At 45.9% G+C, this 11,427-nt stretch overlaps 1 long non-coding RNA gene across 2 annotated transcripts; it reads right to left on the bottom strand.

Annotated features, from left to right (window-relative positions):
- Positions 1 to 1,435: 1,435 nt before the first annotated feature.
- On the bottom strand, positions 1,436 to 11,144 carry LOC116103118. 2 transcript variants are annotated; one of them, XR_004123394.1, is made up of 4 exons: positions 11,026 to 11,144; positions 9,072 to 9,365; positions 8,319 to 8,470; positions 1,436 to 2,086 (listed from the first exon to the last, which is right to left on the bottom strand). It is a non-coding gene; the product is annotated as an uncharacterized LOC116103118 (long non-coding RNA). The 2 variants fall into 2 exon arrangements; XR_004123395.1 differs by lacking the exon at positions 1,436 to 2,086 and adding an exon at positions 2,791 to 2,954.
- Positions 11,145 to 11,427: the final 283 nt, after the last annotated feature.

The following is an 11,427-nucleotide window of genomic DNA, read 5'->3' on the forward strand; positions in this document are numbered from 1 at the left end:
GTAGAGTCCTGTTCCCACCCCTTCCTCCAGCACTGAAGCTACGTGTGTGAGCCACCATTCCCAAGTTTTATGTGAATTCTGGGAATCTGAACTCAGGTCCTCATACTTGCACAACAAACACTTTGCCCACTGAGCCAGCCACAAGCCTCAAAGGCATTCCCTCCCCTCCCACGGAGAGGAAGAAGCCTTCCCTTAAGATGCCCAGGTGGGAGTGTCTACTACTCCTCTGATTCTCTAGCTCAGTGTTAGATGAGATGAAATGAAAGCATCATGCTCCAGCTTGCTTCACCTCTCCAAAGAGAGATGCTTGCTTGCTGCATTGTTGGTTAGTTTTTTGGTTGGTTGGTTGGCTGATTTTGTTTAGATAAGGTACGGTGTATCCCAGGTTGGCCTCAAACTTTCTCTACAGCTGAGGATGACTTTGAACTTCTAATCCTTGTCTCATCCTTCTAAATGCTGGGATTACAGGCGTGTGCCACAACAGCTGCTTTTGTCTCCACAGATCAAATGGGATAGCTCTCCAAAAATTCAGAGTAAATGACAGCGGTAATAATGTGTGTGACTCACAACAGAGCTCAAAGATGGAAAACAGCAGCCCCAGAATTTTGAAACAAATCAGCAAAATAAATATCTATTTTCAGCTAAAAGGAAAATAAATAGTGGCTTGGAACATGGCAAGAAGTTCATTCCCACCCCACAGAGGCACAGAGGGGGAAGCCCGGGAGGCAGGGTCTCTAAACAGAAGACTTTAAAAAAAACCACCTGATCCTCTTATTTCGTCCTATAAAACATAATGGAGATTTCATCAAGTTGGCAGGAAATCGTGAGCTAATAAAAGAGCCTTGTTACAAAGATAATAAGACAAAGTCATAAAAGACAGACTTGGGCTGAATTCTGGCTCTTAGCCTCGCTCTGCAGCTCCACGGGGACACGGGGTTCATCAACTGAGTTAATCGTGTGGATGACCACAAATTTGTCCTTTCTTGCCTTTGCCCTTTCTTCACATTCCGAGGTATTTTTTGCCCAGAGCATGAGCCTCAGATGGCAGACAGCAAGTAGACAGGGAGCTAAGATGTATTGTGCGGGCTGCTGCACTTGAGCCACCTGCTATTCAGCTTGGGGAACAATGAAGAAGACCCAGACACCGCACCCCCTGCTGGATCCCAATATGTCCTGTCACCCAACTATCAGCCGTGGGGTTTGCCCTCCCTCATTTGGGCCTTCTGCATCTATTGTGGAGATTGAACCAACAACATTGGGATTACCCAGAGTTCATCAGAAATGCAGGTTCTCAGGTACTCTCTAACGAAAAAAAATAAATAAATAACCTTCCAGATTGCCCAACAGGGATATCAGAAAGTCAGTACCACGCTTCCCCGAAGGGTCCTACAATGCATGCTGCTTCGTTGCACAGTTACATAAACATGCTGCAGTATGGCTGTGTTAATGTTTAATTTAGATTGCTGCCCCATTGATTCCACTGTGGCTCAAGCAAATGAGAGTTAGCCGGATTCATGGTTTTACCACACCACGGTCCAGTCGTTCTGAGTGTACAAGAATGACCACATCTGGGATGTGCGCCTAATTAAGCACTTAGTCAATAACCCGCTCCCTCTGGGCTGAGTCATTTGCTTCATCCACTGAAGGAATGAGATCAAGCTGGGCAGTGAGCGTGGGTAATCCATGCGGGAAGAACTCCTTTAAGGTGAGGCTGGCATTCAGTTGATTGGCATTCAGTATTTACAGCAGTGAGAATGTGCAGTCCCTCAGATGATTCCAATATTCCTTTATACATGCAAGATGAGGGCTGGAGCCAAATGTACTGGGGATGTGGGGTGTGGCGAACCCAGCAGGATGAGCATCTTTGCTTCCCTTGAGCAGCTGGGATGCTGGGGATCAGACTCTGGCATCGGTATGCACCCGGTTCACTGCAGTATGGTTTTTAGGAAGTAATTTGATGTGTCTAATTGTTCTTGGCGAGATAAGATCTCTCTGTTTTATCTCTAGGCACAAGACACCTTATTGACTGCACTGTCTTACGGGGTGGCCCATAATAGCATTGTTAGGGGTGATGTCAGCGAAGGCACTGGAGGGTGGAGAAACAAGAAATCAAATTTCTCACATGACAATAGCTTGAATCTCTTCTGGGCTTTTGCTTCCACCGAATATGGTGAACATTCTTTTTCAGGCTGATTTCGTCAGCCACTGAAATGTGTTTGTTCAGCCAAGCTAACCAGTAGATACGCATTCTAACAAATTCCCTACCCATTCCTCTCCTGAGAAGTCTGAACACGGCATACCGCCCCCATTCCCCAACACTGTACCAGCCTCTTCCCAGAAAATTCATTTTTGTGGCAACCCCTGCGCCTAAGACTTTGTGTGGCATTTTTTTTTTCATTCAGCCATCTGCCTGCGTAGAGACATCCACGAGTCTCCTTCCTTGGCTGGCATAATTAAGAGACTCTCTCCTCTCTAGTGTTGTGTTACATTTACATTCAAGTTGGTTTTATTTGCTCACTCGCTCCCTCTCTCCTCTCTCTCTCCCTCTCTCCTCTCTCTCCCTCTCCTCTCTCTCTCCCTCTCTCTTCTCTCTCTCCCTCTCTCCTTTCTCTCTCTCCCTCTCTCTCTCCTCTCTTTCTCTCTCTCTCCTCTCTTTCTCTCTCTCTCTCTCTCTCTCTCTCTCTCTCTCTCTCTCTCTCTCTCTCTCTCTCCTCTCTCTCTCTCTCTCTCTCTCTCTCTCTCTCTCTCTCTCTCTCTCTCTTCTCTCTCTCTCTCTGCCCTTGCCCTCAAGGAATTGTGGGAATTCAAGTTAATAGGCTTTTAATGGTTCTGTGATAACTGTGATTATAAACTGTGAATCCGATCGGGGGCATCCAAGTTCAGCAGGATCTCAGGCAAAGACACCACTGTCGCTTTTGATTCTCGGTGGAGATTAGTTTTGTGTTCAGACACCACTACGATTAGGAGAAAAGGGGATGGGGGAGGCAGGAGAGGGAAAAAATTAAAGGCGCCTCATTTGCTTTGCAATTGCTTTGATAACATTTTTAAAGCCTTTACACATTCTCTTTTTGATATGTGAGTGGTATTTAGAAACACATCCTGTTGCTAAAAATTAAATTTCAAAAGTCTACATGATTGTATATCCTGCTTCCTTTTGGAGGGGAAGATGCTGGGTTTATTTAAAACACATGCGACATGTTGGACACACACCGCCTTCAACCTTTTGCTGCCAAATATTTAGAAATAAAATTTTACTGTGTTCTCTGAACATATAATTACTGCTTTGAGGCTAGTTAATGAAAATATACTTTTCTTTGAAACATGTTGGCCCTACTAAATGAGTCTGTCCTTGCGGTCCATGGATGAATCGATTGTGAGCCTCCTTGAAAAAAAGAGGCGTTGATCATTGCCGCCAGATGCCTCTAGAAAGCCTGCCAAGCTGGGGCTAGAAACACAGCCTTAAGATAGTACGCACGTAATTACACCATCAGCCAATTAGGGCCTCAGAGCAAATTAGCCCTCATTCTCATTGGCCAGAGCAATTGTGACTTTTGCCTGGATAGTCCAGGGAATGTTCCAGCAAATATCTCCATCTTTGGCCAGTTATTGCTGATATCTGAAAAGGCCACAAATGGTCAGTTCTCTGTTTAAAAATAAAATAAAATTAAGATGTCTTGCTAAAGCACTTCAGCTCACTTTCCAGGAACATCCCTATGGCCATTCTAGAGGCCTGGCTGCTGTGAAGGTGAAATCGTCCTCCTGTTTGGACTAGATCCAAATGGCAAGGTCTCTAGAGAGATGGGCTTGCTCTCAGAAGAGGGTATTCTGGCCTGTAGTCTCTCCCTAAGAGATGCAGAAGGAAAGCTGAGCCAAGAAACAAAGATACACAACACTAACAGATTCAGTCATCAGAGTCTCGAGGTGGGGCACAAGGGGGCTGGGGATGTGGCTCAGGCAGGAAATCTAGAACCCAAGTTCAGACTCCAGAACATATGTTAAAAATTCCAGGCATGATGAAACTTAGAACCCCAGCGCTGGGGAAGCAGAGACAGGCAGATCTCTGGGGCTCACTGGCCAGTCAGCCTAGCCTACTTCAGTGAGTTCCTGGCCAGTGAGAAACTCTGTCCCAGAAAAAACAAAAAAACAAAAACAAAACAGTGAATGATGCTTAAGGAAAGAAAGGTACTCAAGGATGACCTCTGGCATCCACACAAATGCACACACACACACATGCAACCTCGCCAACACACACACATACACATATACATACAAAAGAGGTGGGAACCAAGTTCACCTCAACGTTAATAGGGATGCTTAGGACTAGTGAGACGGTTCAATGAATAACAGTGCTTGCTTGGGGTTGTATGCATGATGAGGACCTGAGTTTGGATCCCCAGCATCCACACAAAAAACCGCTGGTCATATATGCCTGAAATCCTAGCTTTGGAGGGGTTGTATATAGGTAGATCCCCTGGCACTAGCCTGGTTGAGACCCTGAGCTTCTGGTTTAATGAGAGACCCTGTCTGAAGGGAACAAGGAAGACACACACAGACACACACACACACACACACACACACACACACACAAGATATTTAGACAACCAGTGGAAAGGGCCAAGTCCTAGAAGGCAGGCTCGTTTGTACTGAGCAAAGAACACGATTGCTGGGAGCCTCATCTCTCAAGGTCAGTGCTTGGCATGTCTGTCTCCCAGAGCCACTCAGTGTTTTGTGGTGCTGCCAGCTCTGGTACCAGAACTAAGAATTAAGAAACAACAGTTAGCATCAAAGGGTAAAGTAGTAGCAACAGCCCTCCAAAGCTGTAAGGACACCCATAGTGAATGGTCCAATAGTTCTACCTCTGCAAATGTACCTCAAGAAAACAGCCATGCACCAGCACAGATTTCTCCCTAAGTATCCTCATTACAGTACTCGCTATGGGGTGGAGATGAGACATAATTTAAATACAACTGAAATCAGGGCAGTCAGGCCTGAAGGATATGAAAGAATGGTACAGGAAAATATACTTCAAAAGAAAGGTAGATACTTATATAAAGTGGTCTTTAAAAAAAAACCTATATGCACAGGCTAATGGAAATTACATAAATATTTTATAATTGTTTCTTTTTGCTGCATTGGGTTTTTTCAAATTTCTATAATTAACATATATTTCTATTTGTGGTCAGAAGCAAAATTTAAGGATTTTGTTTTTAAGAAAACACAGCAAAGCCTGTAAGGTATGATGAATGCCTTGCAGTCACTTAAGAGCCAGGCAAGAATGCAACAAAGCTGCAATGGGTGCCAACTTGGTGGTAGAGCTGTCTACACATGATACACCAAAGTGTGTGAGGTGCTAAAGAGCCCCTGTTCTCAAGGGCTCACAGCCTGACAGATGGTTCCACATTTTCATGGAACCACCCTTGAGGTAGGCAGAGTAGTTCTCCCATCATCCCCTGGGGGGGCACTTTAATTAAGCTTTGCATTATGGGAAGTAAAATTGCATAAAATGTCCCATCTCCTGAGGCTTGATACTTGGTCCTGCACCTGACTTGGAAGAGGGAAGCCTTGGAGTCTAACAGTGGAGAACAATAGCGCTGGGGAAGATCTGTTAAGATCCCAATAAGATCTCTAACTGGGAAGCCCAGACCTGCCGGGTTGCCTTCATGTGTTCTCCTCAACACAACTGTGAAACTCCAAATTTTCATTCTCAGGCATCAGACCCCTGAAAAAGCAGATGGTGCTAACTGATTTGTATGTATATATCTCCCCTTCTGAGCTCTGAAAAGCCCAGTGACCTTACTCTTTGAGTGTCCAGGAGTAATTATTATCTAAATAAGTTACCTGGATGATTCCTCCTTAAAGGGACAAGATCTGAATTTAAGGAGGTTGTAGGAGTTAGAGGCAGAGGGATCCAAGGAGGCCGCAGAGAGGGACACCTGGGACTGGAAGTTCTGAGACCATCATCTTCCATGGCTTTCCAGCAATAACCTCCACTCTCCTTCTGTATTGTCTTAGGTGGAGGTAGCTGTACTCCGCCATCCAACTCTAACCCATTAAAGCATCATGCTGCATATGCTCATCCTTTTACTGTCAGGGCCCACTGAACCTTTTGGAGTAGGAAACCCATGAGCAGTGACAGGTTCTTCAGTTCATGCAAGGTCTAGAATGAGCACATGAATCAAACCTGGTTCCAGAACTCTTGATTTTAATCAGAATGCACAGACTGGTGTTTCTGTTGCCTTTCTACCTATGAGCCAATAAAGTTTCTTTGTCAAAAAAGAATGAGCTGGGAAAGAAAGAAGGTGAGACCTCGCTGATGACAAGTAGAGAGAGTCCTGAGGGTACAGGGCCCCCTCCAGCATCAGAAAGCCCTAATAGGGGCCTGACTGAAGCCATCTAAGCCAGTGATGCTTGTCTCTCCTCAGGCCTGTCTGTCCACCATTGCTGAGCACAGACCAGCCCTCAACCACCCTTGCTGTTGCCTCTCCAGGGCTAGGAGATCGATTTCAGTCCTGACTCTCCACGGGGATGATGCTTGCAGAAACCAGGCTTAGGGTTCCAGCTCCCTGGCCTCTATTGGGAACCTCTACATATCTGAGTCTAACCCCAGCCTGCCTACTCTGACTTGAACTTGATTCAATATACCTGGGGCTTCCGTGGCATCTCCTCTTTCCCATTATTTGGGTTTTTCTCCAGCTGGCACAGACAGCCTCAAATCTCCTCCCTCTTCTTGTCTGGAGAGACTTCCCCAGTGTTCACAGCATATGCTCATCCTTTTACTGTCAGGGCCCACTGAACCTTTTGGAGTGGGAAACCCATGAGCAGTGACAGGTTCTTCAGTTCAGGGTTCCAGTCACAAGCCAAAGATTAAGCTTGGCTGAACCAGAGTGAAGAAAGAAGTGACATTCACAAATCTTTGTGAGTATATACACTGTAATCAGCACTATACAAGGTCATCCTGGAAAGCAAGGACAGGCCAGACATCTCCCCGCTCTCCTCAGTGATAGACAGAAGCAATGGTGCATATAATGCAGCCAAATGGTGGGGAATCCAAAAGCCATGTGTATTTGGCCTTAGGAGACTTTCTGTGCTTGTTTTGAGCATGGGTGTCTGTGAATCTCCCTGGAAGATCAGTGTGCATAGGCTGGGATTGGGCTGAGCAGAGCCCCAGATGCAGGCTAAACTCTGGGAGACATCTCCCAGTCATCAGCAAGGGCAGCAGAAGATGAAGAGGGCAGTTTAGAAGTTGTTATGGCTAACATTGATTGGCAAAATGACAGGATCTAGACTGGGTTGAGATGAGAAAGCCAGCCCTCAAAGTGGGTGGCACCATTCCCTAGGCCGAGGTCCTAGGCTGAATCAAAAGGAGAAAGTGGGCTAAGCACCAGCATTCACCTGTTTCCTGACTGTGGACACAATGTGACCAGCAGCCTTCTTCTCCTTCTGCCATTCCTTCCCTGAGTGATGAAATCTGTCCTTAAACTAGGACTCAAGGTAATTCCTCCCCTTTCTTGGCTATTTTGTTGCAGCAATTAGGAAAGTAACCAGTACATGGGTGGTTCTCCACCATCAGCAGCACCCTTCCCTAGCTTATCGCATCCTCCTTGATCTTGGCTATAAAACTGAACCCTGCAGATACTGTGGCCCAGGCTCCTCTGCCTTTTGGTTCCTAAGTAGACTTGAAACCTAGGAGAGAAGAAGTAAAGTGAGAGAAAGGCTAGGATATTTTTTTCTCTGCTTCCTGTTTGCTATGATATCATCTTTCTAGCTGTCTCTGTTTTCTTTTACTTCTTCCCTGGTTCTGGTTTTCACTCGGCTCCAGAGCCACTATTCCCTGCCTGTCTTTTAGTCCCAAGAATGGTGACAGAGCCTGACCATGTACATGGTCTCCTAACCTGGTCCCATCTCTCCAAATCGTCGCTCCATTTTCATAAAGCCATCTTGTCAAGCTCTCTAGTTTTCATCTGTAGCTCTACAAAGAGTAGGTCTGCAATAGGGGCTGGAGATGTGAGAGTGATGGACAGGTACCGAGAGGTCCTGCTCACAACACAGCCCCTCACTAGCTGCCTCTTACCAAAGCAATAGCCTACCTTTGTTTAGTAGCCAGCCTGCCTGCATAGCCATACAGGGGCAGTGAAGTGCACCCACCAGTATTGGACACCAACTCAGTGCCCCCGTGTGGTCATCCTGGATGACACAGCTCTGCAGAAAGACAACTTTCCTAGGAAACAGTTTCCAGTTTGCAAAGGAGAAACACCTTCAAGAGCCTCCTCTTTCATGCTGTTCTCTCAAGACTAGAATTGGGAATTTATCAGCTGTACCTTTGGTTGATCAGCAGCTCTGTTGTTGTTGATCCTTAGCCTATTTTCCAGAATCATGATTCATGTTCTTTTTGCTCTGTCTGGCTCTTATGGGGTTATATATAGCCTTAGCTGTCCAACTTTGCTTCCATCACAGACTGATTGTATTTCTCCTATTGATGACAAATAGGGTCTTTTTTAATGTGTTTTTAATACAGAGTCTCATGTAGCCCAGGCTGCCTTAAGTTTACTAGGTTGCTGAGGATGACCCTGAACTCCTGCTCCCACCTCCTAAATACTGGGATTACAGGCATGGATTACCTGGCCAAACCTGTCATTTTTTTCTGGTAATTCTTAAACCTAGTTATTGTCTAGAATTTTCTATTCCTTTCTTACTGTCACCTGTCCAGTTCCATACCAAAGACATAGGTCAACCTCATGTCGCCTGCCTCCCCGACTCTCTAGGTCCTGCCATATCTTGGAAGTCACCCCTGTTAGTCAGCTCCATGACTACCTGCCCCTGCATCCCTGGGTCCACACGGCCTCCCATTCAGGCCACTCTACCTCATGGTCTCTGCTGATGCTTCCAAATCTCTCCAGTGGCCTCAGTGACACTGAGTACTAAGACACAGTCCTTAATGTAGAGCCTGGACCATGTTACCACACACCATCAGCCCTTGTACTCTGTGCTTCTTCCCCCACCTGCACAGTCCTCTGCTGGTTCCCAAAGCCCACAGCACTCTTTTACCTGCTCCACTCCCATCCTTCACATACCACAGATAAGTTCTACTCCTCTGGACTAGGCCAGGTCCCCAGGTAAGTAGAGAAACTAGAACCTTCCTGTAGAACGCCCATCACAGTTTGTAAGGGAACATGCACTCCCAGGCCCCAGACAGTGATCTCTGTAAAGCAAGGACCATCCTTGGATTGGTGGCCACCATCACATCTCAGTGGCCTGGTGTATGGCAGCTTCTCAGTCGTCCCAAGTGAGTAATGTATTGTCCGTTGATAAAGTGCCACAGGCAAGGGAACTGCTGGTGCAGGCCCGCTAGTTAGCTACTCTGGAGGCTGGAAAAAAAAAAAAAAAAGACCACAGGTTCAGCTTGGGCCACACAGTGAGTTCAAGTGATTTAGCAAGACCTTGTCTCAGGGTTAGAAAGGAAAGAGGCACGGATCCAGGGCCATGATTCAATGGTAGAAGGCTTGCCTAGCTTGTGCAAGGCCCTGGATCCAATTGCCAGCACAAGTAAAAAGAGATACCTCAGAGAAAACACGTGGCAAGCTAGCCTTGCTATTTTCTCCTCACTCCTTAAGAAAATCCTCCAAAACAGGAGTTTTCAAAGATGTAGACCAGTGGTTTTCAACCTTCCTAATGCTTCGACCCTTTAACATAGTTCTCATGCTGTGGTGACCCCCAACTGTAAAGTTATTCTCATTGCTGCTTCATAACTGTTATTTTGCTACTGTGTTTTGAGTCATAATGTACATATCTAATTTGCACGATATCAATATGCGACCCCTATGGAAAGGTCTTTCAACTCCCCAAAGGGTTGAGACTCATAGGTCGAGAACTGCTGTTGTAGACCCAGAAGAACTAAGAGAACCAAGAGAAACAGCAGCTGTAGGCAAAGGGCAGTGGCTACATCCCTTATGTTGAGAGGACATTAACTAGATGAACTGAACTGAGATCTGGAGACACAAAAACCACAGGTGGGTGGAGGTGCATGGGGCCCAGTGGGGTGAAGTAGGGGACCAAATGACAATCTACTGCAGGGTGGCTAATCACAGCTTCTACCCCCCTGCAGAAGAGCCAAAGATAGTAGGGGAGGGAGTTGTCAAAACTACCTGTGGGCAGGCAAACTGTTCCCATATCAGGGAAGATGAGGCCTGGTACACTGGCATGTCAATGCTGATGACTGCATGCTGGCATGCACACTTGGAAGAAGCAAGCTCTGGGCAGGACATAGCATCCTTTCCAGTCACTGTCTGTGCCTTGAGAGCCACACTCAACCAGGGTCAGAAAAAGAATAAAGACTCAGAATGAAGGTGATTTGAGACCATGGGGACAAATTCAAATTGTGGGCTCTACTGTGTCTGTTTCAGGGTCTTACTGTGGTGGTAACATTATATAAAGCTAAGAGAATGTCCTTGTTCTTCAATGGCCATGCAGAAGTATTCAGGATGGAGGCATGATGATGTGTGCTGCCTTCAGATGCTCAATAAATGAGCTTATAATAGATATGTGAGAGAGTGTATTCATAAACAGTGTACTGGTTAGTTTTCTGTCAACTTGACACAAGCTCAGGTCATCTGGGAAGAGGGAACCTTAATAGAGAAAATGACTCCAACAGATTTGTCTCTGGGCAAGCCTGTTGGGCGTGGGTTTTGTTTTGTTTTGTTATGTTTTAACTAATGGTTGATGTGAGAGAACCCAGCCCACTGCGGGCAGATTGACCTTTGAGTAGGTGTATATAAGGAAGAAGACTAAGCAAACTGAGGAGCAAGCCAGTAAGTGGCATTCCTCCATGGCCTCTTCAGCTTCTATCTTGATTTTCCTTGATATGGACCGTAAGCTGTAAGATGAAGTAAACCCTTTCTTCCTCTTAGCTTCTCTGGGTCAATGTTTTATCACAACAACCGAAAGCAAACTAGGACAGACAGAAATTGCATAACAGATGGCAAGAAACAAGCCGGAAAAAGGAGAGGAAAACAGAGAGGGTGTGCCTACCAAGATGGTCATAGTAATGAATCACGTGTGTGGCTTTTCAGGTACCCATTATTCTTGCCTTCAGGTTTTTCTTGTAGATTTGTAACGTCACAAAATAAAACCGGAAACAGGAGTTCTATAAGATTTCGCAACAGTGACACAGAGAACCAAGAATAAGAGCAAGAGGGGGCCGGGGGCGTGGCTTGAAGGATGGGGGCGTGGCTCGGAGGGTGGGGCGTGGCTCGGAGCCAGAACTGGAGTTCTTGCAGTTTGCCTGCCGCAAAGTTCAATCCTTAGTACAGCCCAAAGAGAAAAAAACAAGAAAAATATTTCCTTCCAGTATTCTAAATAAAGTAATTTGTCCACTCGTAGTTCTATTCTCAGCTGTACAGTCTCCAAAATAGTAAATAAATACATTTAGCA

The sequence above is a fragment of the Mastomys coucha genome, unplaced genomic scaffold (assembly GCF_008632895.1).
Source record: "Mastomys coucha isolate ucsf_1 unplaced genomic scaffold, UCSF_Mcou_1 pScaffold21, whole genome shotgun sequence".
NCBI classification, from domain to species: Eukaryota; Metazoa; Chordata; class Mammalia; order Rodentia; family Muridae; genus Mastomys; species Mastomys coucha.